This window comes from Chiloscyllium punctatum, chromosome 48 (genome assembly GCF_047496795.1).
Source record: "Chiloscyllium punctatum isolate Juve2018m chromosome 48, sChiPun1.3, whole genome shotgun sequence".
Lineage (NCBI taxonomy): Eukaryota > Metazoa > Chordata > Chondrichthyes > Orectolobiformes > Hemiscylliidae > Chiloscyllium > Chiloscyllium punctatum.
The window spans coordinates 667934-694352 of NC_092786.1; positions in this window are offsets into that span (position 1 = coordinate 667934).

The window sequence follows — 26419 nt, forward strand, 5'->3', positions numbered from 1 at the left end:
GAAACAGAGGGGCCGAAACAGAGGGCGAGAAACAGAGGGGCCGAAACAGAGGGCGAGAAACAGAGGGGCCGAAACAGAGGGCGAGAAACAGAGGGTCTGAAACAGAGGGTCTGAAACAGAGGGTCTGAAACAGAGGGGCTGAAACAGAGGGCGCGAAACAGAGGGCGCGAAACAGAGGGCGAGAAACAGAGGGTCTGAAACAGAGGGTCTGAAACAGAGGGCGTGAAACAGAGGGTCTGAAACAGAGGGTCTGAAACAGAGGGGCTGAAAAAGAGGGTCTGAAAGAGAGGGCGAGAAACAGAGGGGCTGAAACAGAGGGCGAGAAATAGTGGGTCTGAAACAGAGGGTCTGAAACAGAGGGCGCGAAACAGAGGGCGCGAAACAGAGGGTCTGAAACAGAGGGTCTGAAACAGAGGGGCTGAAACAGAGGGCCTTAAACAGAGGGCGAGAAACAGAGGGGCTGAAACAGAGGGCGAGAAACAGAGGGTCTGAAACAGAGGGTCTGAAACAGAGGGCGAGAAACAGAGGACGAGAAACAGAGGGTCTGAAACAGAGGTTCTGAAACAGAGGGCGCGAAACAGAGGGCACGAAACAGAGGGGCCGAAACCGAGGGCGGCAAACAGAGGGGCCGAAACAGAGGGTCTGAAACAGAAGGCGCGAAACAGAGGGCGCGAAACTGAGGGCGAGAAACAGAGGGTCTGAAACAGAGGGTCTGAAACAGAGGGGCTGAAACAGTGGGCGAGAAACAGAGGGTCTGAAACAGAGGGTCTGAAACGGGCTGAAACAGAGGGTCTGAAACAGAGGGTGAGAAACAGAGGGCGAGAAACAAAGGGGGCTGAAACAGAGGGGCTGAAACAGAGGGGCTGAAACAGAGGGCGAGAAACAGAGGGGCTGAAACAGAGGGGCTGAAACAGAGGGGCTGAAACAGAGGGCACGAAATAGAGGGTCTGAAACAGAGGGCGAGAAACAGAGGGGCCGCAACAGAGGGCCTGAAACAGAGGGCGCGAAACAGAGGGCGCGAAATATAGGGGGCGAAACTGAGGGCGAGAAACAGAATGACTGAAACAGAGGGGCTAAAACAGAGGGGCTGAAACAGAGGGCGAGAAACAGAGGGCGGGAAACAGAGGGTCTGAAACAGAGGGCGCGAAACAGAGGGCGAGAAACAGAGGGTCTGAAACAGAGTGTCTGAAACAGAGGGTCTGAAACAGAGGGCGCTAAACAGAGGGTCTGAAACAGAGGGTCTGAAACAAGGGTCTGAAACAGAGGGGCTGAAACAGAGGGGCTGAAACAGAGGGCGTGAAACAGAGGGGCTGAAACAGAGGGCGAGAAACAGAGTGTCTGAAACAGAGGGGCTGAAACAGAGGGTCTTAAACAGAGGGGCTGAAACAGATGGTCTGGAACAGAGGGGCTGAAACAGAGGGCGTGAAACAGAGGGTCTGAAACATAGGGCGCGAAACAGAGGGCGCAAAACAGAGGGGCTGAAACAGAGGGGCTGAAACAGAGGGTCTGAAACAGAGGGTCTGAAACAGAGGGCGCGAAACAGAGGGTCTGAAACAGCGGGTCTGAAACAGAGGGTCTGAAACAGAGGGGCTGAAACAGAGGGCGCGAAACTGAGTGTCTGAAACAGAGGGTCTGAAACAGATGGCGGGAAACAGAGGGCGCGAAACAGAGGGCGTGAAACAGAGGGTGCGAAACAGAGGGTCTGAAACAGAGGGTCTGAAACAGAGGGTCTGAAACAGAGGGGCTGAAACAGAGGGGCTGAATCAGAGGGGGAGAAACTGAGGGGCTGAAAAAGAGGGGCTGAAACAGAGGGTCTGAAACAGAGGGGGCGAAACAGAGGGTCGGAAACAGAGGGCGAGAAACAGAGGGGCCAAAACAGAGGGCGAGAAACAGAAGGGCCGAAACAGAGGGCGAGAAACAGAGGGGCCGAAACAGAGGGCGAGAAACAGGGGGGCCGAAACAGAGGGCGAGAAACAGAGGGTCTGAAACAGAGGGTCTGAAACAGAGGGTCTGAAACAGAGGGGCTGAAACAGAGGGCGCGAAACAGAGGGTCTGAAACAGAGGGTCTGAAACAGAGGGTCTGAAACAGAGGGTTTGAAACAGCGGGTCTGAAACCGAGGGTCTGAAACAGAGGGGCTGAAACAGAGGGCGCAAAACTGAGGGTCTGAAACAGAGGGGCTGAAACAGAGGGCGCGAAACAGAGGGTCTGAAACAGATGGCGGGAAACAGAGGGCTCGAAACAGAGGGCGAGAAACAGAGGGAAGAAACAGAGGGTCTGAAACAGAGGGTCTGAAACAGAGGGTCTGAAACAGAGGGGCTGAAACAGAGGGTCTGAATCAGAGGGCGAGAAACAGAGGGGCTGAAACAGAGGAGCTGAAACAGAGGGGCTAAAACAGAGGGGGCGAAAAAGGGGGTCGGAAACAGAGGGCGAGAAACAGAGGGGCCGAAACAGAGGGCGAGAAACAGAGGGGCCGAAACAGACGGCGAGAAACAGAGGGGCCGAAACAGAGGGCGAGAAACAGAGGGGCCGAAATAGAGGGCGAGAAACAGAGTGTCTGAAACAGAGGGTCTGAAACAGAGGGTCTGAAACAGAGGGGCTGAAACAGAGGGCGCGAAACAGAGGGGCCGAAACAGAGGGCGAGAATCAGAGGGGCCGAAACAGACGGCGAGAAACAGAGGGCGATTTACAGAGGGTCTGAAACAGACGGGTTGAAACAGAGGGCGAGAAACAGAGCGTCTGAAACAGAGGGTGTGAAACAGAGGGTCTGAAACAGAGGGCGCGAAACAGTGGGGCCGATACAGAGGGCGAGAAACAGAGTGGCCGAAACAGATGGCGAGAAACAGAGGGTCTGAAACAGAGGGTCTGAAACAAGGGTCTGAAACAGAGGGGCTGAAACAGAGGGGCTGAAACAGAGGGCGTGAAACAGAGGGGCTGAAACAGAGGGCGAGAAACAGAGTGTCTGAAACAGAGGGGCTGAAACAGAGGGTCTTAAACAGAGGGGCTGAAACAGATGGTCTGGAACAGAGGGGCTGAAACAGAGGGCGTGAAACAGAGGGTCTGAAACATAGGGCGCGAAACAGAGGGCGCAAAACAGAGGGGCTGAAACAGAGGGGCTGAAACAGAGGGTCTGAAACAGAGGGTCTGAAACAGAGGGCGCGAAACAGAGGGTCTGAAACAGCGGGTCTGAAACAGAGGGTCTGAAACAGAGGGGCTGAAACAGAGGGCGCGAAACTGAGTGTCTGAAACAGAGGGTCTGAAACAGATGGCGGGAAACAGAGGGCGCGAAACAGAGGGCGTGAAACAGAGGGTGAGAAACAGAGGGTCTGAAACAGAGGGTCTGAAACAGAGGGTCTGAAACAGAGGGGCTGAAACAGAGGGGCTGAATCAGAGGGGGAGAAACTGAGGGGCTGAAAAAGAGGGGCTGAAACAGAGGGTCTGAAACAGAGGGGGCGAAACAGAGGGTCGGAAACAGAGGGCGAGAAAAAGAGGGGCCAAAACAGAGGGCGAGAAACAGAAGGGCCGAAACAGAGGGCGAGAAACAGAGGGGCCGAAACAGAGGGCGAGAAACAGGGGGGCCGAAACAGAGGGCGCGAAACAGAGGGTCTGAAACAGAGGGTCTGAAACAGAGGGGCTGAAAAAGAGGGTCTGAAAGAGTGGGCGAGAAACAGAGGGGCTGAAACAGAGGGCGAGAAATAGAGGGTCTGAAACAGAGGGTCTGAAACAGAGGGCGCGAAACAGAGGGCACGAAACAGAGGGTCTGAAACAGAGGGTCTGAAACAGAGGGGCTGAAACAGAGGGGCTGAAACAGAGGGCGAGAAACAGAGGGGCTGAAACAGAGGGCGAGAAACAGAGGGTCTGAAACAGAGGGTCTGAAACAGAGGGCGCGAAACAGAGGCCGCGAAACAGAGGGTCTGAAACAGAGGGTCTGAAACAGAGGGCGGGAAACAGAGGGCGAGAAACAGAGGGTCTGAAACAGAGGTTCTGAAACAGAGGGTGCGAAACAGAGGGCGCGAAACAGCGGGGCCGAAACCGAGGGCGGCAAACAGAGGGGCCGAAACAGAGGGTCTGAAACAGAGGGCGCGAAACAGAGGGCGCGAAACAGAGGGCGAGAAACAGAGGGTCTGAAACAGGGGGTCTGAAACAGTGGGTCTGAAACAGAGGGGCTGAAACAGAGGGCGAGAAACAGAGGGTCTGAAACAGAGGGTCTGAAACAGGGGCTGAAACAGAGGGTCTGAAACAGAGGGTGAGAAACAGAGGGCGAGAAACAAAGGGGGCTGAAACAGAGGGGCTGAAACAGAGGGTCTGAAACAGAGGGCGAGAAACAGAAGGGCTGAAACAGAGGGGCTGAAACAGAGGGGCTGAAACAGAGGGCACGAAACAGAGGGTCTGAAACAGAGGGCGAGAAACAGAGGGGCCGCAACAGAGGGCCTGAAACAGAGGGCGCGAAACAGAGGGCGCGATATATAGGGGGCGAAACAGAGGGCGAGAAACAGAATGACTGAAACAGAGGGGCTAAAACAGAGGGGCTGAAACAGAGGGCGAGAAACAGAGTGTTACAAGGGGACATAAATTTAAGGTGAAGGGTGGAAGGTATAGGGGAGATGTCAGGGGTGGGGGCATGGAATGCGCTGCCCGTGGGAGTGGTAGAGTCAGATTCATTGGCGACCTTTAAGCGGCATTTGGATAGGTACATGGATGGGTGCTTAATCTAGGATAGAAGTTCGGCACAACATCGTGGGCCGAAGGGCCTGTTCTGTGCTGTATTGTTCTATGTTCTAAACAGAGGGCGAGAAACAGAGGGCGAGAAACAGAGGGTCTGAAACAGAGGGTCTGAAACAGAGGGCGAGAAACAGAGGGTCTGAAACAGAGGGCGAGAAACAGAGGGGCCGAAACAGAGGGTGAGAAACAGAGTGGCCGCAACAGAGGGTCTGAAACAGAGGGTCTGAAACAGAGGGGCCGAAACAGAGGGTGAGAAACAGAGGGTCTGAAATAGAGCGGCCAAAACAGAGGGCGAGAAACAGAGGGTCTGAAACAGAGGGCCTGAAACAGAGGGTCTGAAACAGAGGGTCTGAAACAGAGGGCGCGAAACAGAGGGTCTGAAACAGAGGGCGCGAAACAGAGGGCGCGAAACTGAGGGTCTGAAACAGAGGGCACGAAACAGAGGGCGCAAAACAGAGGGTCTGAAACAGAGGGGCTGAAACAGAGGGGCTGAAACAGAGGGTCTGAAACAGAGGGGCTGAAACAGAGGGCGCGAAACTGAGGGTCTGAAACAGATGGCGGGAAACAGAGGGCGCGAAACAGAGGGCGAGAAACAGAGGGCGAGAAACAGAGGGTCTGAAACAGAGGGTCTGAAACATAGGGTCTGAAACAGAGGGGCTGAAACAGAGGGGCTGAATCAGAGGGCGAGAAACAGAGGGGCTGAAACAGAGGTTCTGAAACAGAGGGGCTAAAACAGATGGGGCGAAACAGGGTGTCGGAAACAGAGGGCGAGAAACAGAGGGGCCGAAACAGAGGGCGAGAAACAGAGGGGCCGAAACAGACGGCGAGAAACAGAGGGGCCGAAACAGAGGGCGAGAAACAGAGGGGCCGAAATAGAGGGCGAGAAACAGAGGGTCTGAAACAGAGGGTCTGAAACAGAGGGTCTGAAACAGAGGGGCTGAAACAGAGGGCGCGAAACAGAGGGGCCGAAACAGAGGGCGAGAATCAGAGGGGCCGAAACAGACACTGAGAAACAGAGGGCGATTTACATAGGGTCTGAAACAGATGGGTTGAAACAGAGGGCGAGAAACAGAGCGTCTGAAACAGAGGGTCTGAAACAAGGGTCTGAAACAGAGGGGCTGAAACAGAGGGGCTGAAACAGAGGGCGCGAAACAGAGGGACTGAAACAGAGGGCGAGAAACAGAGTGTCTGAAACAGAGGGGCTGAAACAGAGGGTCTGAAACAGAGGGGCTGAAACAGATGGTCTGGAACAGAGGGGCTGAAACAGAGGGCGCGAAACAGAGGGTCTGAAACATAGGGCGCGAAACAGAGGGCGCAAAACAGAGGGGCTGAAACAGAGGGGCTGAAACAGAGGGTCTGAAACAGAGGGTCTGAAACAGAGGGCGCGAAACAGAGGGTCTGAAACAGCGGGTCTGAAACAGAGGGTCTGAAACAGAGGGGCTGAAACAGAGGGCGCGAAACTGAGTGTCTGAAACAGAGGGGCTGAAACAGAGGGCGCGAAACAGAGGGTCTGAAAGAGATGGCGGGAAACAGAGGGCGCGAAACAGAAGGCGTGAAACAGAGGGCGAGAAACAGAGGGTCTGAAACAGAGGGTCTGAAACAGAGGGTCTGAAACAGAGGGGCTGAAACAGAGGGGCTGAATCAGAGGGCGAGAAACTGAGGGGCTGAATCAGAGGGTCTGAAACAGAGGGTCTGAAACAGAGGGCGCGAAACAGAGGGTCTGAAACAGCGGGTCTGAAACAGAGGGTCTGAAACAGAGGGGCTGAAACAGAGGGCGCGAAACTGAGTGTCTGAAACAGAGGGGCTGAAACAGAGGGCGCGAAACAGAGGGTCTGAAAGAGATGGCGGGAAACAGAGGGCGCGAAACAGAGGGCGTGAAACAGAGGGCGAGAAACAGAGGGTCTGAAACAGAGGGTCTGAAACAGAGGGTCTGAAACAGAGGGGCTGAAACATAGGGGCTGAATCAGAGGGCGAGAAACTGAGGGGCTGAAAAAGAGGGGCTGAAACAGAGGGTCTGAAACAGAGGGGGCGAAACAGAGGGTCGGAAACAGAGGGCGAGAAACAGAGGGGCCGAAACAGAGGGCGAGAAACAGAGTGGCCGAAACAGAGGGCGAGAAACAGAAGGGCCGAAACAGAGGGCGAGAAACAGAGGGCCGAAACAGAGGGCGAGAAACAGAGGGTCTGAAACAGAGGGGCTGAAACAGAGGGCGCGAAACTGAGGGTCTGAAACAGAGGGTCTGAAACAGAGGGTCTGAAACAGAGGGTCTGAAACAGAGGGGCTGAAACAGAGGGTCTGAATCAGAGGGCGAGAAACAGAGGGGCTGAAACAGAGGGGCTGAAACAGTGGGGCTAAAACAAAGGGGGCGAAACAGGGGGTCGGAAACAGAGGGTGAGAAACAGAGGGGCCGAAACAGAGGGCGAGAAACAGAGGGGCCGAAACAGACGGCGAGAAACAGAGGGGCCGAAACAGAGGGCGAGAAACAGAGGGGCCGAAATAGAGGGCGAGAAACAGAGGGTCTGAAACAGAGGGTCTGAAACAAAGGGTCTGAAACAGAGTGGCTGAAACAGAGGGCGCGAAACAGAGGGGCCGAAACAGAGGGCGAGAATCAGAGGGGCCGAAACAGACGGCGAGAAACAGAAGGCGATTTACAGAGGGTCTGAAACAGACGGGTTGAAACAGAGGGCGAGAAACAGAGCGTCTGAAACAGAGGGTGAGAAACAGAGGGTCTGAAACAGAGGGCGCGAAACAGAGGGGCCGATACAGAGGGCGAGAAACAGAGTGGCCGAAACAGACGGCGAGAAACAGAGGGTCTGAAACAGAGGGTCTGAAACAAGGGTCTGAAACAGAGGGGCTGAAACAGAGGGGCTGAAACAGAGGGCGCGAAACAGAGGGACTGAAACAGAGGGTCTGAAACATAGGGCGCGAAACAGAGGGCGCAAAACAGAGGGGCTGAAACAGAGGGTCTGAAACAGAGGGGCTGAAACAGATGGTCTGGAACAGAGGGGCTGAAACAGAGGGCGCGAAACAGAGGGTCTGAAACATAGGGCGCGAAACAGAGGGCGCAAAACAGAGGGGCTGAAACAGAGGGGCTGAAACAGAGGGTCTGAAACAGAGGGTCTGAAACAGAGGGCGCGAAACAGAGGGTCTGAAACAGCGGGTCTGAAACAGAGGGTCTGAAAAAGAGGGGCTGAAACAGAGGGCGCGAAACTGAGTGTCTGAAACAGAGGGGCTGAAACAGAGGGCGCGAAACAGAGGGTCTGAAAGAGATGGCGGGAAACAGAGGGCGCGAAACAGAGGGCGTGAAACAGAGGGCGAGAAACAGAGGGTCTGAAACAGAGGGTCTGAAACAGAGGGTCTGAAACAGAGGGGCTGAAACAGAGGGGCTGAATCAGAGGGCGAGAAACTGAGGGGCTGAAAATGAGGGGCTGAAACAGAGGGTCTGAAACAGAGGGGGCGAAACAGAGGGTCGGAAACAGAGGGGGAGAAACAGAGGGGCCGAAACAGAGGGCGAGAAACAGAGGGGCCGAAACAGAGGGCGAGAAACAGAGGGGCCGAAACAGGGGGCGAGAAACAGAGGGCGCGAAACAGAGGGCGAGAAACAGAGGGTCTGAAACAGAGGGTCTGAAACAGAGGGCGTGAAACAGAGGGCGAGAAAAAGTGGGGCTGAAACAGAGGGCGCGAAACAGAGGGTCTGAAACAGAGGGTCTGAAACAGAGTGCGCGAAAGAGAGGCCGCGAAACAGAGGGTCTGAAACAGAGGGTCTGAAACAGAGGGTCTGAAACAGAGGGCGTGATGCAGAGGGCGAGAAACAGAGGGTGTGAAACAGATGGTCTGAAACAGAGGGCGCGAAACAGAATGCGCGAAACAGAGAGGCCGAAACAGAGGGCGGCAAACAGAGGGGCCGAAACAGAGGGTCTGAAACAGAGGGCGCGAAACAGAGGGCGAGAAACAGAGGGTCTGAAACAGAGAGTCTGAAACAGAGGGCGCGAAACAGAGTGGCCGAAACAGAGGGCGGGAAACAGTGGGGCCGAAACAGAGGGTCTGAAACAGAGGGCACGAAACAGAGGGCGAGAAACAGAGGGTCTGAAACAGAGGGTCTGAAACAGAGGGCGCGAAACAGAGTGGCCGAAACAGAGGGCGGGAAACAGTGGGGCTGAAACAGAGGGTCTGAAACAGAGGGCACGAAACAGAGCAGCCGAAACAGAGGGTCTGAAACAGAGGGCGCGAAACAGAGGGTCTGAAACAGAGGGGCCGAAACAGAGTGCGAGAAACAGAGGGTCTGAAAGAGAGGGTCTGAAACGGAGGGGCTGAAACAGAGGGCGCGAAACAGAGGGCGCGAAACAGAGGGCGAGAAACAGAGGGGCTGAAACAGAGGGCGAGAAACAGTGGGGCTGAAACAGAGTGCGCGAAACAGAGGGTCTGAAACAGAGGGAGCGAAACAGAGGCCGCGAAACAGAGCGTCTGAAACAGAGGGTCTGAAACAGAGGGTCTGAAACAGAGGGCGCGAAACAGAGGGCGAGAAACAGAGGGTCTGAAACAGATGGTCTGAAACAGAGGGCGCAAAACAGAGGGCGCGAAACAGAGGGGCCGAAACAGAGGGCGGGAATCAGAGGGGCCGAAACAGAGGGTCTGAAACAGAGGGCGCGAAACAGTGTGCGCGAAACAGAGGGCGAGAAACAGAGGGTCTGAAACAGAGGGCGCGAAACAGAGGGTCTGAAACAGAGGGGCTGAAACAGAGGGCGAGAAACAGAGGGTCTGAAACAGAGGGGCTGAAACAGAGGGCGAGAAACAGAGGGTCTGAAACAGAGGGTCTGAAACAGAGGGTCTGAAACAGAGGGCGCGGAACAGAGGGGCCGAAACAGAGGGCGAGAAACAGAGGGACCGAAACAGACGGCGAGAAACAGAGGGCGAGAAACAGAGGGTCTGAAACAGAGGGGTTGAAACAGAGGGCGAGAAACAGAGCGTCTGAAACAGAGGGTCTGTAACAGAGGGCGCGAAACAGAGGGGCCGAAACAGAGGGCGAGAAACAGAGGGGCCGAAACAGACGGCGAGAAACAGAGGGTCTGAAACAGACGGTCTGAAACAGAGGGTCTGAAACACAGGGGCTGAAACAGAGGGGCTGAAACAGAGGGTCTGAAACAGAGGGGCTGAAACAGAGGGCGAGAAACAGAGGGGCTGAAACAGAGGGCGAGAAACAGAGGGTCTGAAACAGAGGGTCTGAAACAGAGGGTCTGAAACAGAGGGGCTGAAACAGAGGGTCTGAAACAGAGGGCGCGAAACATAGGGCGCGAAACAGAGGGGCCGAAACAGAGGGCGGCAAACAGAGGGGCCGTAACAGAGGGTCTGAAACAGAGGGCGCGAAACAGAGGGTGCGAAACAGAGGTCGAGAAACAGAGGGTCTGAAACAGATGGTCTGAAACAGAGGGCGTGAAACAGAGGGGCTGAAACAGAGGGCGAGAAACAGAGGGGCCGAAACAGAGGGCGAGAAACAGAGGGTCTGAAACAGAGGGTCTGAAACAGAGGGGCTGAAACAGAGGGTCTGAAACAGAGGGGCTGAAACAGAGGGCGAGAAACAGTGGGGCTGAAACAGAGTGCGCGAAACAGAGGGTCTGAAACAGAGGGCGCGAAACAGAAGCCGCGAAACAGAGGGTCTGAAACAGTGGGTCTGAAACAGGGGGTCTGAAACAGAGGGCACGAAACAGAGTGCGCGAAACAGAGGGGCCGAAACAGAGGGCGGCGAACAGAGGGGCCGAAACAGAGGGTCTGAAACAGAGGGCGCGAAACAGAGGGGTCGAAACAGAGGGCGGGAAACAGAGGGGCCGAAACAGAGGGTCTGAAACAGAGGGCGCGAAACAGAGTGCGCGAAACAGAGGGCGAGAAACAGAGGGTCTGAAACAGAGGGTCTGAAACAGAGGGTCTGAAACAGAGGGCGCAAAACAGAGGCCGCGAAACAGAGGGGCCGAAACAGAGGGCGAGAAACAGAGGGGCCGAAACAGAGGGCGAGAAACAGAGGGTCTGAAACAGAGGGTCTGAAACAGAGGGGCTGAAACAGAGGGTCTGAAACAGAGGGGCTGAAACAGAGGGCGAGAAACAGTGGGGCTGAAACAGAGGGCGCGAAACAGAGGGTCTGAAACAGAGGGTCTGAAACAGAGGGCGCGAAACAGAGGCCGCGAAACAGAGGGTCTGAAACAGAGGGTCTGAAACAAAGGGTCTGAAACAGAGGGCACGAAACAGAGGGCGAGAAACAGAGGGTCTGAAACAGAGGGGTTGAAACAGAGGGCAAGAAACTGAGCGTCTGAAACAGAGGGTCTGTAACAGAGGGCGCGAAACAGAGGGGCCGAAACAGAGGGCGAGAAACAGAGGGGCCGAAACAGACGGCGAGAAACAGAGGGTCTGAAACAGAGGGTCTGAAACAGAGGGGCTGAAACAGAGGGCGAGAAACAGAGGGGCTGAAACAGAGGGCGAGAAACAGAGGGTCTGAAACAGAGGGTCTGAAACAGAGGGTCTGAAACAGAGGGGCTGAAACAGAGGGTCTGAAACAGAGGGCGCGAAACATAGGGCGCGAAACAGAGGGGCCGAAACAGAGGGCGGCAAACAGAGGGGCCGTAACAGAGGGTCTGAAACAGAGGGCGCGAAACAGAGTGTGCGAAACAGAGGTCGAGAAACAGAGGGTCTGAAACAGATGGTCTGAAACAGAGGGCGTGAAACAGAGGGGCTGAAACAGAGGTTGAGAAACAGAGGGGCCGAAACAGAGGGCGAGAAACAGAGGGTCTGAAACAGAGGGTCTGAAACAGAGGGGCTGAAACAGAGGGTCTGAAACAGAGGGGCTGAAACAGAGGGCGAGAAACAGTGGGGCTGAAACAGAGTGCGCGAAACAGAGGGTCTGAAACAGAGGGTCTGAAACAGAGGGCGCGAAACAGAAGCCGCGAAACAGAGGGTCTGAAACAGTGGGTCTGAAACAGAGGGTCTGAAACAGAGGGCACGAAACAGAGTGCGCGAAACAGAGGGGCCGAAACAGAGGGCGGCGAACAGAGGGGCCGAAACAGAGGGTCTGAAACAGAGGGCGCGAAACAGAGGGGTCGAAACAGAGGGCGGGAAACAGAGGGTCTGAAACAGAGGGTCTGAAACAGAGGGTCTGAAACAGAGGGCGCAAAACAGAGGCCGCGAAACAGAGGGGCCGAAACAGAGGGCGAGAAACAGAGGGGCCGAAACAGAGGGCGAGAAACAGAGGGTCTGAAACAGAGGGTCTGAAACAGAGGGGCTGAAACAGAGGGTCTGAAACAGAGGGGCTGAAACAGAGGGCGAGAAACAGTGGGGCTGAAACAGAGGGCGCGAAACAGAGGGTCTGAAACAGAGGGTCTGAAACAGAGGGCGCGAAACAGAGGCCGCGAAACAGAGGGTCTGAAACAGAGGGTCTGAAACAAAGGGTCTGAAACAGAGGGCACGAAACAGAGGGCGAGAAACAGAGGGTGTGAAACAGATGGTCTGAAACAGAGGGCGCGAAACAGAATGCGCGAAACAGAGAGGCCGAAACAGAGGGCGGCAAACAGAGGGGCCGAAACAGAGGGTCTGAAACAGAGGGCGCGAAACAGAGGGCGAGAAACAGAGGGTCTGAAACAGAGGGTCTGAAACAGAGGGCGCGAAACAGAGGGGCCGAAACAGAGGGGGGGAAACAGTGGGGCCGAAACAGAGGGTCTGAAACAGAGGGTCTGAAACAGAGGGCGCGGAACAGAGGGGCCGAAACAGAGGGCGAGAAACAGAGGGGCCGAAACAGAGGGCGAGAAACAGAGGGGCCGAAACAGACGGCGAGAAACAGAGGGCGAGAAACAGAGGGTCTGAAACAGAGGGGTTGAAACAGAGGGCGAGAAACAGAGCGTCTGAAACAGAGGGTCTGTAACAGAGGGCGCGAAACAGAGGGGCCGAAACAGAGGGCGAGAAACAGAGGGGCCGAAACAGACGGCGAGAAACAGAGGGTCTGAAACAGAGGGTCTGAAACAGAGGGTCTGAAACACAGGGGCTGAAACAGAGGGGCTGAAACAGAGGGTCTGAAACAGAGGGGCTGAAACAGAGGGCGAGAAACAGAGGGGCTGAAACAGAGGGCGAGAAACAGAGGGTCTGAAACAGAGGGTCTGAAACAGAGGGTCTGAAACAGAGGGGCTGAAACAGAGGGCGGCAAACAGAGGGGCCGTAACAGAGGGTCTGAAACAGAGGGCGCGAAACAGAGGGTGCGAAACAGAGGTCGAGAAACAGAGGGTCTGAAACAGATGGTCTGAAACAGAGGGCGTGAAACAGAGGGGCTGAAACAGAGGGCGAGAAACAGAGGGGCCGAAACAGAGGGCGAGAAACAGAGGGTCTGAAACAGAGGGTCTGAAACAGAGGGTCTGAAACAGAGGGTCTGAAACAGAGGGGCTGAAACAGAGGGCGAGAAACAGTGGGGCTGAAACAGAGTGCGCGAAACAGAGGGTCTGAAACAGAGGGCGCGAAACAGAAGCCGCGAAACACAGGGTCTGAAACAGTGGGTCTGAAACAGGGGGTCTGAAACAGAGGGCACGAAACAGAGTGCGCGAAACAGAGGGGCCGAAACAGAGGGCGGCGAACAGAGGGGCCGAAACAGAGGGTCTGAAACAGAGGGCGCGAAACAGAGGGGTCGAAACAGAGGGCGGGAAACAGAGGGGCCGAAACAGAGGGTCTGAAATAGAGGGCGCGAAACAGAGTGCGCGAAACAGAGGGCGAGAAACAGAGGGTCTGAAACAGAGGGTCTGAAACAGAGGGTCTGAAACAGAGGGCGCAAAACAGAGGCCGCGAAACAGAGGGGCCGAAACAGAGGGCGAGAAACAGAGGGGCCGAAACAGAGGGCGAGAAACAGAGGGTCTGCAACAGAGGGTCTGAAACAGAGGGGCTGAAACAGAGGGTCTGAAACAGAGGGGCTGAAACAGAGGGCGAGAAACAGTGGGGCTGAAACAGAGGGCGCGAAACAGAGGGTCTGAAACAGAGGGTCTGAAACAGAGGGCGCGAAACAGAGGCCGCGAAACAGAGGGTCTGAAACAGAGGGTCTGAAACAAAGGGTCTGAAACAGAGGGCACGAAACAGAGGGCGAGAAACAGAGGGTCTGAAACAGAGGGGTTGAAACAGAGGGCGAGAAACTGAGCGTCTGAAACAGAGGGTCTGTAACAGAGGGCGCGAAACAGAGGGGCCGAAACAGAGGGCGAGAAACAGAGGGGCCGAAACAGACGGCGAGAAACAGAGGGTCTGAAACAGAGGGTCTGAAACAGAGGGGCTGAAACAGAGGGCGAGAAACAGAGGGGCTGAAACAGAGGGCGAGAAACAGAGGGTCTGAAACAGAGGGTCTGAAACAGAGGGTCTGAAACAGAGGGGCTGAAACAGAGGGTCTGAAACAGAGCGCGCGAAACATAGGGCGCGAAACAGAGGGGCCGAAACAGAGGGCGGCAAACAGAGGGGCCGTAACAGAGGGTCTGAAACAGAGGGCGCGAAACAGAGGGTGCGAAACAGAGGTCGAGAAACAGAGGGTCTGAAACAGATGGTCTGAAACAGAGGGCGTGAAACAGAGGGGCTGAAACAGAGGTTGAGAAACAGAGGGGCCGAAACAGAGGGCGAGAAACAGAGGGTCTGAAACAGAGGGTCTGAAACAGAGGGGCTGAAACAGAGGGTCTGAAACAGAGGGGCTGAAACAGAGGGCGAGAAACAGTGGGGCTGAAACAGAGTGCGCGAAACAGAGGGTCTGAAACAGAGGGTCTGAAACAGAGGGCGCGAAACAGAAGCCGCGAAACAGAGGGTCTGAAACAGTGGGTCTGAAACAGAGGGTCTGAAACAGAGGGCACGAAACAGAGTGCGCGAAACAGAGGGGCCGAAACAGAGGGCGGCGAACAGAGGGGCCGAAACAGAGGGTCTGAAACAGAGGGCGCGAAACAGAGGGGTCGAAACAGAGGGCGGGAAACAGAGGGTCTGAAACAGAGGGTCTGAAACAGAGGGTCTGAAACAGAGGGCGCAAAACAGAGGCCGCGAAACAGAGGGGCCGAAACAGAGGGCGAGAAACAGAGGGGCCGAAACAGAGGGCGAGAAACAGAGGGTCTGAAACAGAGGGTCTGAAACAGAGGGGCTGAAACAGAGGGTCTGAAACAGAGGGGCTGAAACAGAGGGCGAGAAACAGTGGGGCTGAAACAGAGGGCGCGAAACAGAGGGTCTGAAACAGAGGGTCTGAAACAGAGGGCGCGAAACAGAGGCCGCGAAACAGAGGGTCTGAAACAGAGGGTCTGAAACAAAGGGTCTGAAACAGAGGGCACGAAACAGAGGGCGAGAAACAGAGGGTGTGAAACAGATGGTCTGAAACAGAGGGCGCGAAACAGAATGCGCGAAACAGAGAGGCCGAAACAGAGGGCGGCAAACAGAGGGGCCGAAACAGAGGGTCTGAAACAGAGGGCGCGAAACAGAGGGCGAGAAACAGAGGGTCTGAAACAGAGGGTCTGAAACAGAGGGCGCGAAACAGAGGGGCCGAAACAGAGGGGGGGAAACAGTGGGGCCGAAACAGAGGGTCTGAAACAGAGGGCGCGAAACAGAGTGCGCGAAACAGAGGGCGAGAAACAGAGGGTCTGAAACAGAGGGTCTGAAACAGAGGGCACGAAATAGAGCAGCCGGAACAGAGGGCGAGAAACAGAGGGTCTGAAACAGAGGGTCTGAAACAGAGGGGCCGAAACAGAGGGCGAGAAACAGAGGGTCTGAAACAGAGGGTCTGAAACAGAGGGGCTGAAACATAGGGCGAGAAACAGAGGGGCTGAAACAGAGGGGCTGAATCAGAGGGGCTGAAACAGAGGGGCTGAAACAGAGGGCGCGAAACAGAGGGCGCGAAACAGAGGGCGCGAAACAGAGGGCGAGAAATAGAGGGTCTGAAACAGAGGGTCTGAAACAGAGGGGCTGAAACAGAGGGTCTGAAACAGAGGGGCTGAAACAGAGGGCGAGAAACAGAGGGGCTGAAACAGAGGGCGAGAAACAGAGGGTCTGAAACAGAGGGTCTGAAACAGAGGGTCTGAAACAGAGGGCGCGAAACAGAGGGCGCGAAACAGAGGGGCCGAAACAGAGGGCGGCAAACAGAGGCGACGAAACAGAGGGTCTAAAACAGAGGGCGCGAAACAGAGGGGCCGAAACAGAGGGCGGGAAACAGAGGGGCCGAAACAGAGGGTCTGAAACAGAGGGCGCGAAACAGAGTGCGCGAAACAGAGGGCGATAAACAGAGGGTCTGAAACAGAGGGTCTGAAACAGAGGGACTGAAACAGAGGGTCTGAAACAGAGGGCGCAAAACAGAGGGTCTGAAACAGAGGGGCCGAAACAGAGGGCGATAAACAGAGGGGCCGAAACAGAGGGCGAGAAACAGAGGGGCCGAAACAGAGGGCGAGAAACAGAGGGTCTGAAACAGAGGGTCTGAAACAGCGGGGCTGAAACAGAGGGTCTGAAACAGAGGGGCTGAAACAGAGGGCGAGAAACAGTGGGGCTGAAACAGAGGGCGCGAAACAGAGGGTCTGAAACAGAGGGTCTGAAAAAGAGGGCGCGAAACAGAGGCCACGAAACAGAGCGTCAGAAACAGAGGGTCTGAATTAGAGGGCGCGAAACAGAGGGCGAGAAACAGAGGGTGTGAAACAGATGGTCTGAAACAGAGGGCGCGAAACAGAATGCGCGAAACAGAGAGGCCGAAACAGAGGGCGGCAAACAGAGGGGCCGAAACAGAGCGTCTGAAACAGAGGGCGCGAAACAGAGGGCGAGAAACAGAGGGTCTGAAACAGAGGGTCTGAAACAGAGGGCGCGAAACAGAGGGGCTGAAACAGAGGGCGGGAAACAGAGGGGCCGAAACAGAGGGTCTGAAACAGAGGGCGCGAAACAGAGTGCGCGAAACAGAGGGCGAGAAACAGAGGGTCTGAAACAGAGGGTCTGAAACAGAGGGCACGAAACAGAGCAGCCGAAACAGAGGGCGAGAAACAGAGGGTCTGAAACAGAGGGTCTGAAACAGAGGGGCCGAAACAGAGGGTCTGAAACAGAGGGCGCGAAACATAGGGCGCGAAACAGAGGGGCCGAAACAGAGGGCGGCAAACAGAGGGGCCGTAACAGAGGGTCTGAAACAGAGGGCGCGAAACAGAGGGTGCGAAACAGAGGTCGAGAAACAGAGGGTCTGAAACAGATGGTCTGAAACAGAGGGCGTGAAACAGAGGGGCTGAAACAGAGGTTGAGAAACAGAGGGGCCGAAACAGAGGGCGAGAAACAGAGGGTCTGAAACAGAGGGTCTGAAACAGAGGGGCTGAAACAGAGGGTCTGAAACAGAGGGGCTGAAACAGAGGGCGAGAAACAGTGGGGCTGAAACAGAGTGCGCGAAACAGAGGGTCTGAAACAGAGGGTCTGAAACAGAGGGCGCGAAACAGAAGCCGCGAAACAGAGGGTCTGAAACAGTGGGTCTGAAACAGAGGGTCTGAAACAGAGGGCACGAAACAGAGTGCGCGAAACAGAGGGGCCGAAACAGAGGGCGGCGAACAGAGGGGCCGAAACAGAGGGTCTGAAACAGAGGGCGCGAAACAGAGGGGTCGAAACAGAGGGCGGGAAACAGAGGGTCTGAAACAGAGGGTCTGAAACAGAGGGTCTGAAACAGAGGGCGCAAAACAGAGGCCGCGAAACAGAGGGGCCGAAACAGAGGGCGAGAAACAGAGGGGCCGAAACAGAGGGCGAGAAACAGAGGGTCTGAAACAGAGGGTCTGAAACAGAGGGGCTGAAACAGAGGGTCTGAAACAGAGGGGCTGAAACAGAGGGCGAGAAACAGTGGGGCTGAAACAGAGGGCGCGAAACAGAGGGTCTGAAACAGAGGGTCTGAAACAGAGGGCGCGAAACAGAGGCCGCGAAACAGAGGGTCTGAAACAGAGGGTCTGAAACAAAGGGTCTGAAACAGAGGGCACGAAACAGAGGGCGAGAAACAGAGGGTGTGAAACAGATGGTCTGAAACAGAGGGCGCGAAACAGAATGCGCGAAACAGAGAGGCCGAAACAGAGGGCGGCAAACAGAGGGGCCGAAACAGAGGGTCTGAAACAGAGGGCGCGAAACAGAGGGCGAGAAACAGAGGGTCTGAAACAGAGGGTCTGAAACAGAGGGCGCGAAACAGAGGGGCCGAAACAGAGGGGGGGAAACAGTGGGGCCGAAACAGAGGGTCTGAAACAGAGGGTCTGAAACAGAGGGCGCGGAACAGAGGGGCCGAAACAGAGGGCGAGAAACAGAGGGGCCGAAACAGAGGGCGAGAAACAGAGGGGCCGAAACAGACGGCGAGAAACAGAGGGCGAGAAACAGAGGGTCTGAAACAGAGGGGTTGAAACAGAGGGCGAGAAACAGAGCGTCTGAAACAGAGGGTCTGTAACAGAGGGCGCGAAACAGAGGGGCCGAAACAGAGGGCGAGAAACAGAGGGGCCGAAACAGACGGCGAGAAACAGAGGGTCTGAAACAGAGGGTCTGAAACAGAGGGTCTGAAACACAGGGGCTGAAACAGAGGGGCTGAAACAGAGGGTCTGAAACAGAGGGGCTGAAACAGAGGGCGAGAAACAGAGGGGCTGAAACAGAGGGCGAGAAACAGAGGGTCTGAAACAGAGGGTCTGAAACAGAGGGTCTGAAACAGAGGGGCTGAAACAGAGGGCGGCAAACAGAGGGGCCGTAACAGAGGGTCTGAAACAGAGGGCGCGAAACAGAGGGTGCGAAACAGAGGTCGAGAAACAGAGGGTCTGAAACAGATGGTCTGAAACAGAGGGCGTGAAACAGAGGGGCTGAAACAGAGGGCGAGAAACAGAGGGGCCGAAACAGAGGGCGAGAAACAGAGGGTCTGAAACAGAGGGTCTGAAACAGAGGGTCTGAAACAGAGGGTCTGAAACAGAGGGGCTGAAACAGAGGGCGAGAAACAGTGGGGCTGAAACAGAGTGCGCGAAACAGAGGGTCTGAAACAGAGGGCGCGAAACAGAAGCCGCGAAACACAGGGTCTGAAACAGTGGGTCTGAAACAGGGGGTCTGAAACAGAGGGCACGAAACAGAGTGCGCGAAACAGAGGGGCCGAAACAGAGGGCGGCGAACAGAGGGGCCGAAACAGAGGGTCTGAAACAGAGGGCGCGAAACAGAGGGGTCGAAACAGAGGGCGGGAAACAGAGGGGCCGAAACAGAGGGTCTGAAATAGAGGGCGCGAAACAGAGTGCGCGAAACAGAGGGCGAGAAACAAAGGGTCTGAAACAGAGGGTCTGAAACAGAGGGTCTGAAACAGAGGGCGCAAAACAGAGGCCGCGAAACAGAGGGGCCGAAACAGAGGGCGAGAAACAGAGGGGCCGAAACAGAGGGCGAGAAACAGAGGGTCTGAAACAGAGGGTCTGAAACAGAGGGGCTGAAACAGAGGGTCTGAAACAGAGGGGCTGAAACAGAGGGCGAGAAACAGTGGGGCTGAAACAGAGGGCGCGAAACAGAGGGTCTGAAACAGAGGGTCTGAAACAGAGGGCGCGAAACAGAGGCCGCGAAACAGAGGGTCTGAAACAGAGGGTCTGAAACAAAGGGTCTGAAACAGAGGGCACGAAACAGAGGGCGAGAAACAGAGGGTCTGAAACAGAGGGGTTGAAACAGAGGGCGAGAAACTGAGCGTCTGAAACAGAGGGTCTGTAACAGAGGGCGCGAAACAGAGGGGCCGAAACAGAGGGCGAGAAACAGAGGGGCCGAAACAGACGGCGAGAAACAGAGGGTCTGAAACAGAGGGTCTGAAACAGAGGGGCTGAAACAGAGGGCGAGAAACAGAGGGGCTGAAACAGAGGGCGAGAAACAGAGGGTCTGAAACAGAGGGTCTGAAACAGAGGGTCTGAAACAGAGGGGCTGAAACAGAGGGTCTGAAACAGAGGGCGCGAAACATAGGGCGCGAAACAGAGGGGCCGAAACAGAGGGCGGCAAACAGAGGGGCCGTAACAGAGGGTCTGAAACAGAGGGCGCGAAACAGAGGGTGCGAAACAGAGGTCGAGAAACAGAGGGTCTGAAACAGATGGTCTGAAACAGAGGGCGTGAAACAGAGGGGCTGAAACAGAGGTTGAGAAACAGAGGGGCCGAAACAGAGGGCGAGAAACAGAGGGTCTGAAACAGAGGGTCTGAAACAGAGGGGCTGAAACAGAGGGTCTGAAACAGAGGGGCTGAAACAGAGGGCGAGAAACAGTGGGGCTGAAACAGAGTGCGCGAAACAGAGGGTCTGAAACAGAGGGTCTGAAACAGAGGGCGCGAAACAGAAGCCGCGAAACAGAGGGTCTGAAACAGTGGGTCTGAAACAGAGGGTCTGAAACAGAGGGCACGAAACAGAGTGCGCGAAACAGAGGGGCCGAAACAGAGGGCGGCGAACAGAGGGGCCGAAACAGAGGGTCTGAAACAGAGGGCGCGAAACAGAGGGGTCGAAACAGAGGGCGGGAAACAGAGGGTCTGAAACAGAGGGTCTGAAACAGAGGGTCTGAAACAGAGGGCGCAAAACAGAGGCCGCGAAACAGAGGGGCCGAAACAGAGGGCGAGAAACAGAGGGGCCGAAACAGAGGGCGAGAAACAGAGGGTCTGAAACAGAGGGTCTGAAACAGAGGGGCTGAAACAGAGGGTCTGAAACAGAGGGGCTGAAACAGAGGGCGAGAAACAGTGGGGCTGAAACAGAGGGCGCGAAACAGAGGGTCTGAAACAGAGGGTCTGAAACAGAGGGCGCGAAACAGAGGCCGCGAAACAGAGGGTCTGAAACAGAGGGTCTGAAACAAAGGGTCTGAAACAGAGGGCACGAAACAGAGAGCGAGAAACAGAGGGTGTGAAACAGATGGTCTGAAACAGAGGGCGCGAAACAGAATGCGCGAAACAGAGAGGCCGAAACAGAGGGCGGCAAACAGAGGGGCCGAAACAGAGGGTCTGAAACAGAGGGCGCGAAACAGAGGGCGAGAAACAGAGGGTCTGAAACAGAGGGTCTGAAACAGAGGGCGCGAAACAGAGGGGCCGAAACAGAGGGGGGGAAACAGTGGGGCCGAAACAGAGGGTCTGAAACAGAGGGCGCGAAACAGAGTGCGCGAAACAGAGGGCGAGAAACAGAGGGTCTGAAACAGAGGGTCTGAAACAGAGGGCACGAAATAGAGCAGCCGGAACAGAGGGCGAGAAACAGAGGGTCTGAAACAGAGGGTCTGAAACAGAGGGGCCGAAACAGAGGGCGAGAAACAGTGGGTCTGAAACAGAGGGTCTGAAACAGAGGGGCTGAAACATAGGGCGAGAAACAGAGGGGCTGAAACAGAGGGGCTGAATCAGAGGGGCTGAAACAGAGGGGCTGAAACAGAGGGCGCGAAACAGAGGGCGCGAAACAGAGGGCGCGAAACAGAGGGCGAGAAATAGAGGGTCTGAAACAGAGGGTCTGAAACAGAGGGGCTGAAACAGAGGGTCTGAAACAGAGGGGCTGAAACAGAGGGCGAGAAACAGAGGGGCTGAAACAGAGGGCGAGAAACAGAGGGTCTGAAACAGAGGGTCTGAAACAGAGGGTCTGAAACAGAGGGCGCGAAACAGAGGGCGCGAAACAGAGGGGCCGAAACAGAGGGCGGCAAACAGAGGCGACGAAACAGAGGGTCTAAAACAGAGGGCGCGAAACAGAGGGGCCGAAACAGAGGGCGGGAAACAGAGGGGCCGAAACAGAGGGTCTGAAACAGAGGGCGCGAAACAGAGTGCGCGAAACAGAGGGCGATAAACAGAGGGTCTGAAACAGAGGGTCTGAAACAGAGGGACTGAAACAGAGGGTCTGAAACAGAGGGCGCAAAACAGAGGGTCTGAAACAGAGGGGCCGAAACAGAGGGCGATAAACAGAGGGGCCGAAACAGAGGGCGAGAAACAGAGGGGCCGAAACAGAGGGCGAGAAACAGAGGGTCTGAAACAGAGGGTCTGAAACAGCGGGGCTGAAACAGAGGGTCTGAAACAGAGGGGCTGAAACAGAGGGCGAGAAACAGTGGGGCTGAAACAGAGGGCGCGAAACAGAGGGTCTGAAACAGAGGGTCTGAAAAAGAGGGCGCGAAACAGAGGCCACGAAACAGAGCGTCAGAAACAGAGGGTCTGAATTAGAGGGCGCGAAACAGAGGGCGAGAAACAGAGGGTGTGAAACAGATGGTCTGAAACAGAGGGCGCGAAACAGAATGCGCGAAACAGAGAGGCCGAAACAGAGGGCGGCAAACAGAGGGGCCGAAACAGAGCGTCTGAAACAGAGGGCGCGAAACAGAGGGCGAGAAACAGAGGGTCTGAAACAGAGGGTCTGAAACAGAGGGCGCGAAACAGAGGGGCTGAAACAGAGGGCGGGAAACAGAGGGGCCGAAACAGAGGGTCTGAAACAGAGGGCGCGAAACAGAGTGCGCGAAACAGAGGGCGAGAAACAGAGGGTCTGAAACAGAGGGTCTGAAACAGAGGGCACGAAACAGAGCAGCCGAAACAGAGGGCGAGAAACAGAGGGTCTGAAACAGAGGGTCTGAAACAGAGGGGCCGAAACAGAGGGCGAGAAACAGAGGGTCTGAAAGAGAGGGTCTGAAACAGAGGGGCTGAAACACAGGGCGAGAAACAGAGAGCGCGAAATATAGGGCGAGAAACAGAGGGGCTAAAACAGACGGGCTGAATCAGAGGGACTGAAACAGAGGTGCTGAAACAGAGGGCGCGAAACAGAGGGTCTTAAACACAGGGCGCGAAACAGAGGGTGAGAAATAGAGGGTCTGAAACAGAGGGTCTGAAACAGAGGGGCTGAAACATCGGGTCTGAAACAGAGGGGCTGAAACAGAGGGCGAGAAACAGAGGGGCTGAAACAGAGGGCGAGAAACAGGGGGTTTGAAACAGAGGGTCTGAAACAGAGTGTCTGAAACAGAGGGCGCGAAACAGAGGGTCTGAAACAGAGGGACTGAAACAGAGGGCGAGAAACAGAGGGTCTGAAACAGAGGGGCTGAAACAGAGGTCGAGAAACAGAGGGTCTGAAACAGAGGGTCTGAAACAGAGGGTCTGAAATAGAGGGCGCGAAACAGAGGGGCCGAAACAGAGGGCGAGAAACAGAGGGGCCGAAACAGAGGGGCTGAAACAGAGGGTCTGCGACAGAGGGGCTGAAACAGAGGGCGAGAAACAGTGGGGCTGAAACAGAGGGCGCGAAACAGAGGATCTGAAACAGAGGGTCTGAAAAAGAGGGCGCGAAACAGAGGCCGCGAAACAGAGGGTCTGAAACAGAGGGGCTGAAACACAGGGTCTGAAACAGAGGGGCTGAAACAGAGGGCGAGAAACAGTGGTGCTGAAACAGAGGGCGCGAAACAGAGGGTCTGAAACAGAGGGTCTGAAACAGAGGGCGCGAAACAGAGGCCGCGAAACAGAGGGTCTGAAACAGAGGGTCTGAAACAGAGGGTCTGAAACAGAGGGCGCGAAACAGAGGGCGAGAAACAGAGGGTGTGAAACAGATGGTCTGAAACAGAGGGCGCGAAACAGAATGCGCGAAACAGAGAGGCCGAAACAGAGGGCTGCAAACAGAGGGGCCGAAACAGACGGTCTGAAACAGAAGGCGCGAAACAGAGGGCGAGAAACAGAGGGTCTGAAACAGAGGGCGCGAAAAAGAGGGCGCGAAACAGAGGGGCCGAAACAGAGGGCGGGAAACAGAGGGGCCGAAACAGAGGGTCTGAAACAGTTGGTCTGAAACAGAGGGCACGAAACAGAGCAGCCGAAACAGAGGGCGAGAAACAGAGGGTCTGAACCAGAGGGTCTGAAACAGAGGGGCCGAAACAGAGGGCGAGAAACAGAGGGTCTGAAACAGAGGGTCTGAAACAGAGGGGCTGAAACACAGGGCGCGAAACAGAGGGCGCGAAACATAGGGCGAGAAACAGAGGGGCTGAAACAGAGGGGCTAAAACAGAGGGGCTGAATCAGAGGGGCTGAAACAGAGGTGCTGAAACAGAGGGCGCGAAACAGAGGGTCTTAAACACAGGGCGCGAAAGAGAGGGTGAGAAATAGAGGGTCTGAAACAGAGGGTCTGAAACAGAGGGGCTGAAACATAGGGTCTGAAACAGAGGGGCTGAAACAGAGGGCGAGAAACAGAGGGGCTGAAACAGAGGGCGAGAAACAGGGGGTCTGAAACAGAGGGTCTGAAACAGAGTGTCTGAAACAGAGGGCGCGAAACAGAGGGTCTGAAACAGAGGGACTGAAACAGAGGGCGAGAAACAGAGGGTCTGAAACAGAGGGGCTGAAACAGAGGTCGAGAAACAGAGGGTCTGAAACAGAGGGTCTGAAACAGAGGGTCTGAAATAGAGGGCGCGAAACAGAGGGGCCGGAACAGAGGGCGAGAAACAGTGGGGCCGAAACAGAGGGGCTGAAACAGAGGGTCTGCGACAGATGGGCTGAAACAGAGGGCGAGAAACAGTGGGGCTGAAACAGAGGGCGCGAAACAGAGGGTCTGAAACAGAGGGTCTGAAACAGAGGGCGCGAAACAGAGGGCGCGAAACAGAGGGTCTGAAACAGAGGGGCTGAAACACAGGGTCTGAAACAGAGGGGCTGAAACAGAGGGCGAGAAACAGTGGGGCTGAAACAGAGGGCGCGAAACAGAGGGTCTGAAACAGAGGGTCTGAAACAGAGGGTCTGAAACAGAGGGTCTGAAATAGAGGGCGCGAAACAGAGGGGCCGGAACAGAGGGCGAGAAACAGTGGGGCCGAAACAGAGGGGCTGAAACAGAGGGTCTGCGACAGATGGGCTGAAACAGAGGGCGAGAAACAGTGGGGCTGAAACAGAGGGCTCGAAACAGAGGGTCTGAAACAGAGGGTCTTAACAGAGGGGCTGAAACAAAGGGCGAGAAACAGAGGGTCTGAAACAGAGGGGCTGAAACAGAGGGTCTGAAACAGAGGGGCTGAAACAGAGGGTCTGAAACAGAGGGGCTGAAACAGAGGGTGCGAAACAGAGGGTCTGAAACAGAGGGCGTGAAACAGAGGGTCTGAAACAGCGGGTCTGAAACAGAGGGGCTGAAACAGAGGGCGCGAAAGAGAGGGTCTGAAACAGATGGCGGGAAACAGAGGGCGAGAAACAGAGGGTCTGAAATAGAGGGTCTGAAACAGAGGGTCTGAAACAGACGGGCTGAAACAGAGGGGCTGAATCAGAGGGCGAGAAACAGAGGGGCTGAAACAGAGGGGCTGAAACAGAGGGGCTGAAACAGAGGGGGCGAAACAGAGGGTCGGAAACAGAGGGCGAGAAACAGAGGGGCCGAAACAGAGGGCGAGAAACAGAGGGGCCGAAACAGAGGGCGAGAAACAGAGGGGCCGAAACAGAGGGCGAGAAACAGAGGGTCTGAAACAGAGGGTCTGAATCAGAGGGTCTGAAACAGAGGGTCTGAAACAGAGGGCACGAAACAGAGGGCGCGAAACAGAGGGCGAGAAACAGAGGGTCTGAAACAGAGGGTCTGAAACAGAGGGCGTGAAACAAAAGTTCTGAAACAGAGGGTCTGAAACAGAGGGGCTGAAACAGAGGGCGAGAAACAGAGGGTCTGAAACTGATGGCGAGAAACAGAGGGCGAGAAACAGAGGGTCTGAAATAGAGGGTCTGAAACAGAGGGTCTGAAACAGACGGGCTGAAACAGAGGGGCTGAATCAGAGGGCGAGAAACAGAGGGGCTGAAACAGACGGGCTGAAACAGAGGGGCTGAAACAGAGGGGGCGAAACAGAGGGTCGGAAACAGAGGGCGAGAATCAGAGGGGCCGAAACAGAGGGCGAGAAACAGAGGGGCCGAAACAGAGGGGCCGAAATAGAGGGCGAGAAACAGAGGGGCCGAAACAGAGGGCGAGAAACAGAGGGGCCGAAACAGAGGGTCTGAAACAGATGGCGCGAAACAGAGTGCGCGAAACAGAGGGCGAGAAACAGAGGGTCTGAAAAAGAGGGTCTGAAACAGAGGGTCTGAAACAGAGGGGCTGAAACAGAGGGCGAGAAACAGAGGGTCTGAAACAGAGGGTCTGAAACAGAGGGGCTGAAACAGAGGGTCTGGAACAGAGGGTGAGAAACATAGGGCGAGAAACAGAGGGGCTGAAACAGAGGGGCTGAAACAGAGGGGCTGAAACAGAGGGCGAGAAACAGAGGGGCTGAAACAGAGAGGCGGAAACAGAGGGGCTGAAACAGAGGGGCTGAAACAGAGGGCACGAAACAGAGGGTCTGAAACAGAGGGCGAGAAACAGAGGGGCCGAAACAGAGTGTCTGAAACAGAGCGCGCGAAACAGAGGGCGCGAAGCATAGGGGGCGAAACAGAGGGCGAGAAACAGAGGGTCTGAAACAGAGGGGCTGAAACAGAGGGGCTGAAACAGAGGGCGAGAAACAGAGGGCGAGAAACAGAGGGCGAGAAACAGAGCTTCTGAAAAAGAGGGTCTGAAACAGAGGGTCTGAAACAGAGGGGCTGAAACAGAGGGCGAGAAACAGAGGGTCTGAAACAGAGGGTCTGAAACAGAGGGGCTGAAACAGAGGGTCTGAAACAGAGGGTGAGAAACATAGGGCGAGAAACAGAGGGGCTGAAACAGAGGGGCTGAAACAGAGGGGCTGAAACAGAGGGCGAGAAACAGAGGGGCTGAAACAGAGGGGCGGAAACAGAGGGGCTGAAACAGAGGGGCTGAAACAGAGGGCACGAAACAGAGGGTCTGAAACAGAGGGCGAGAAACAGAGGGGCCGA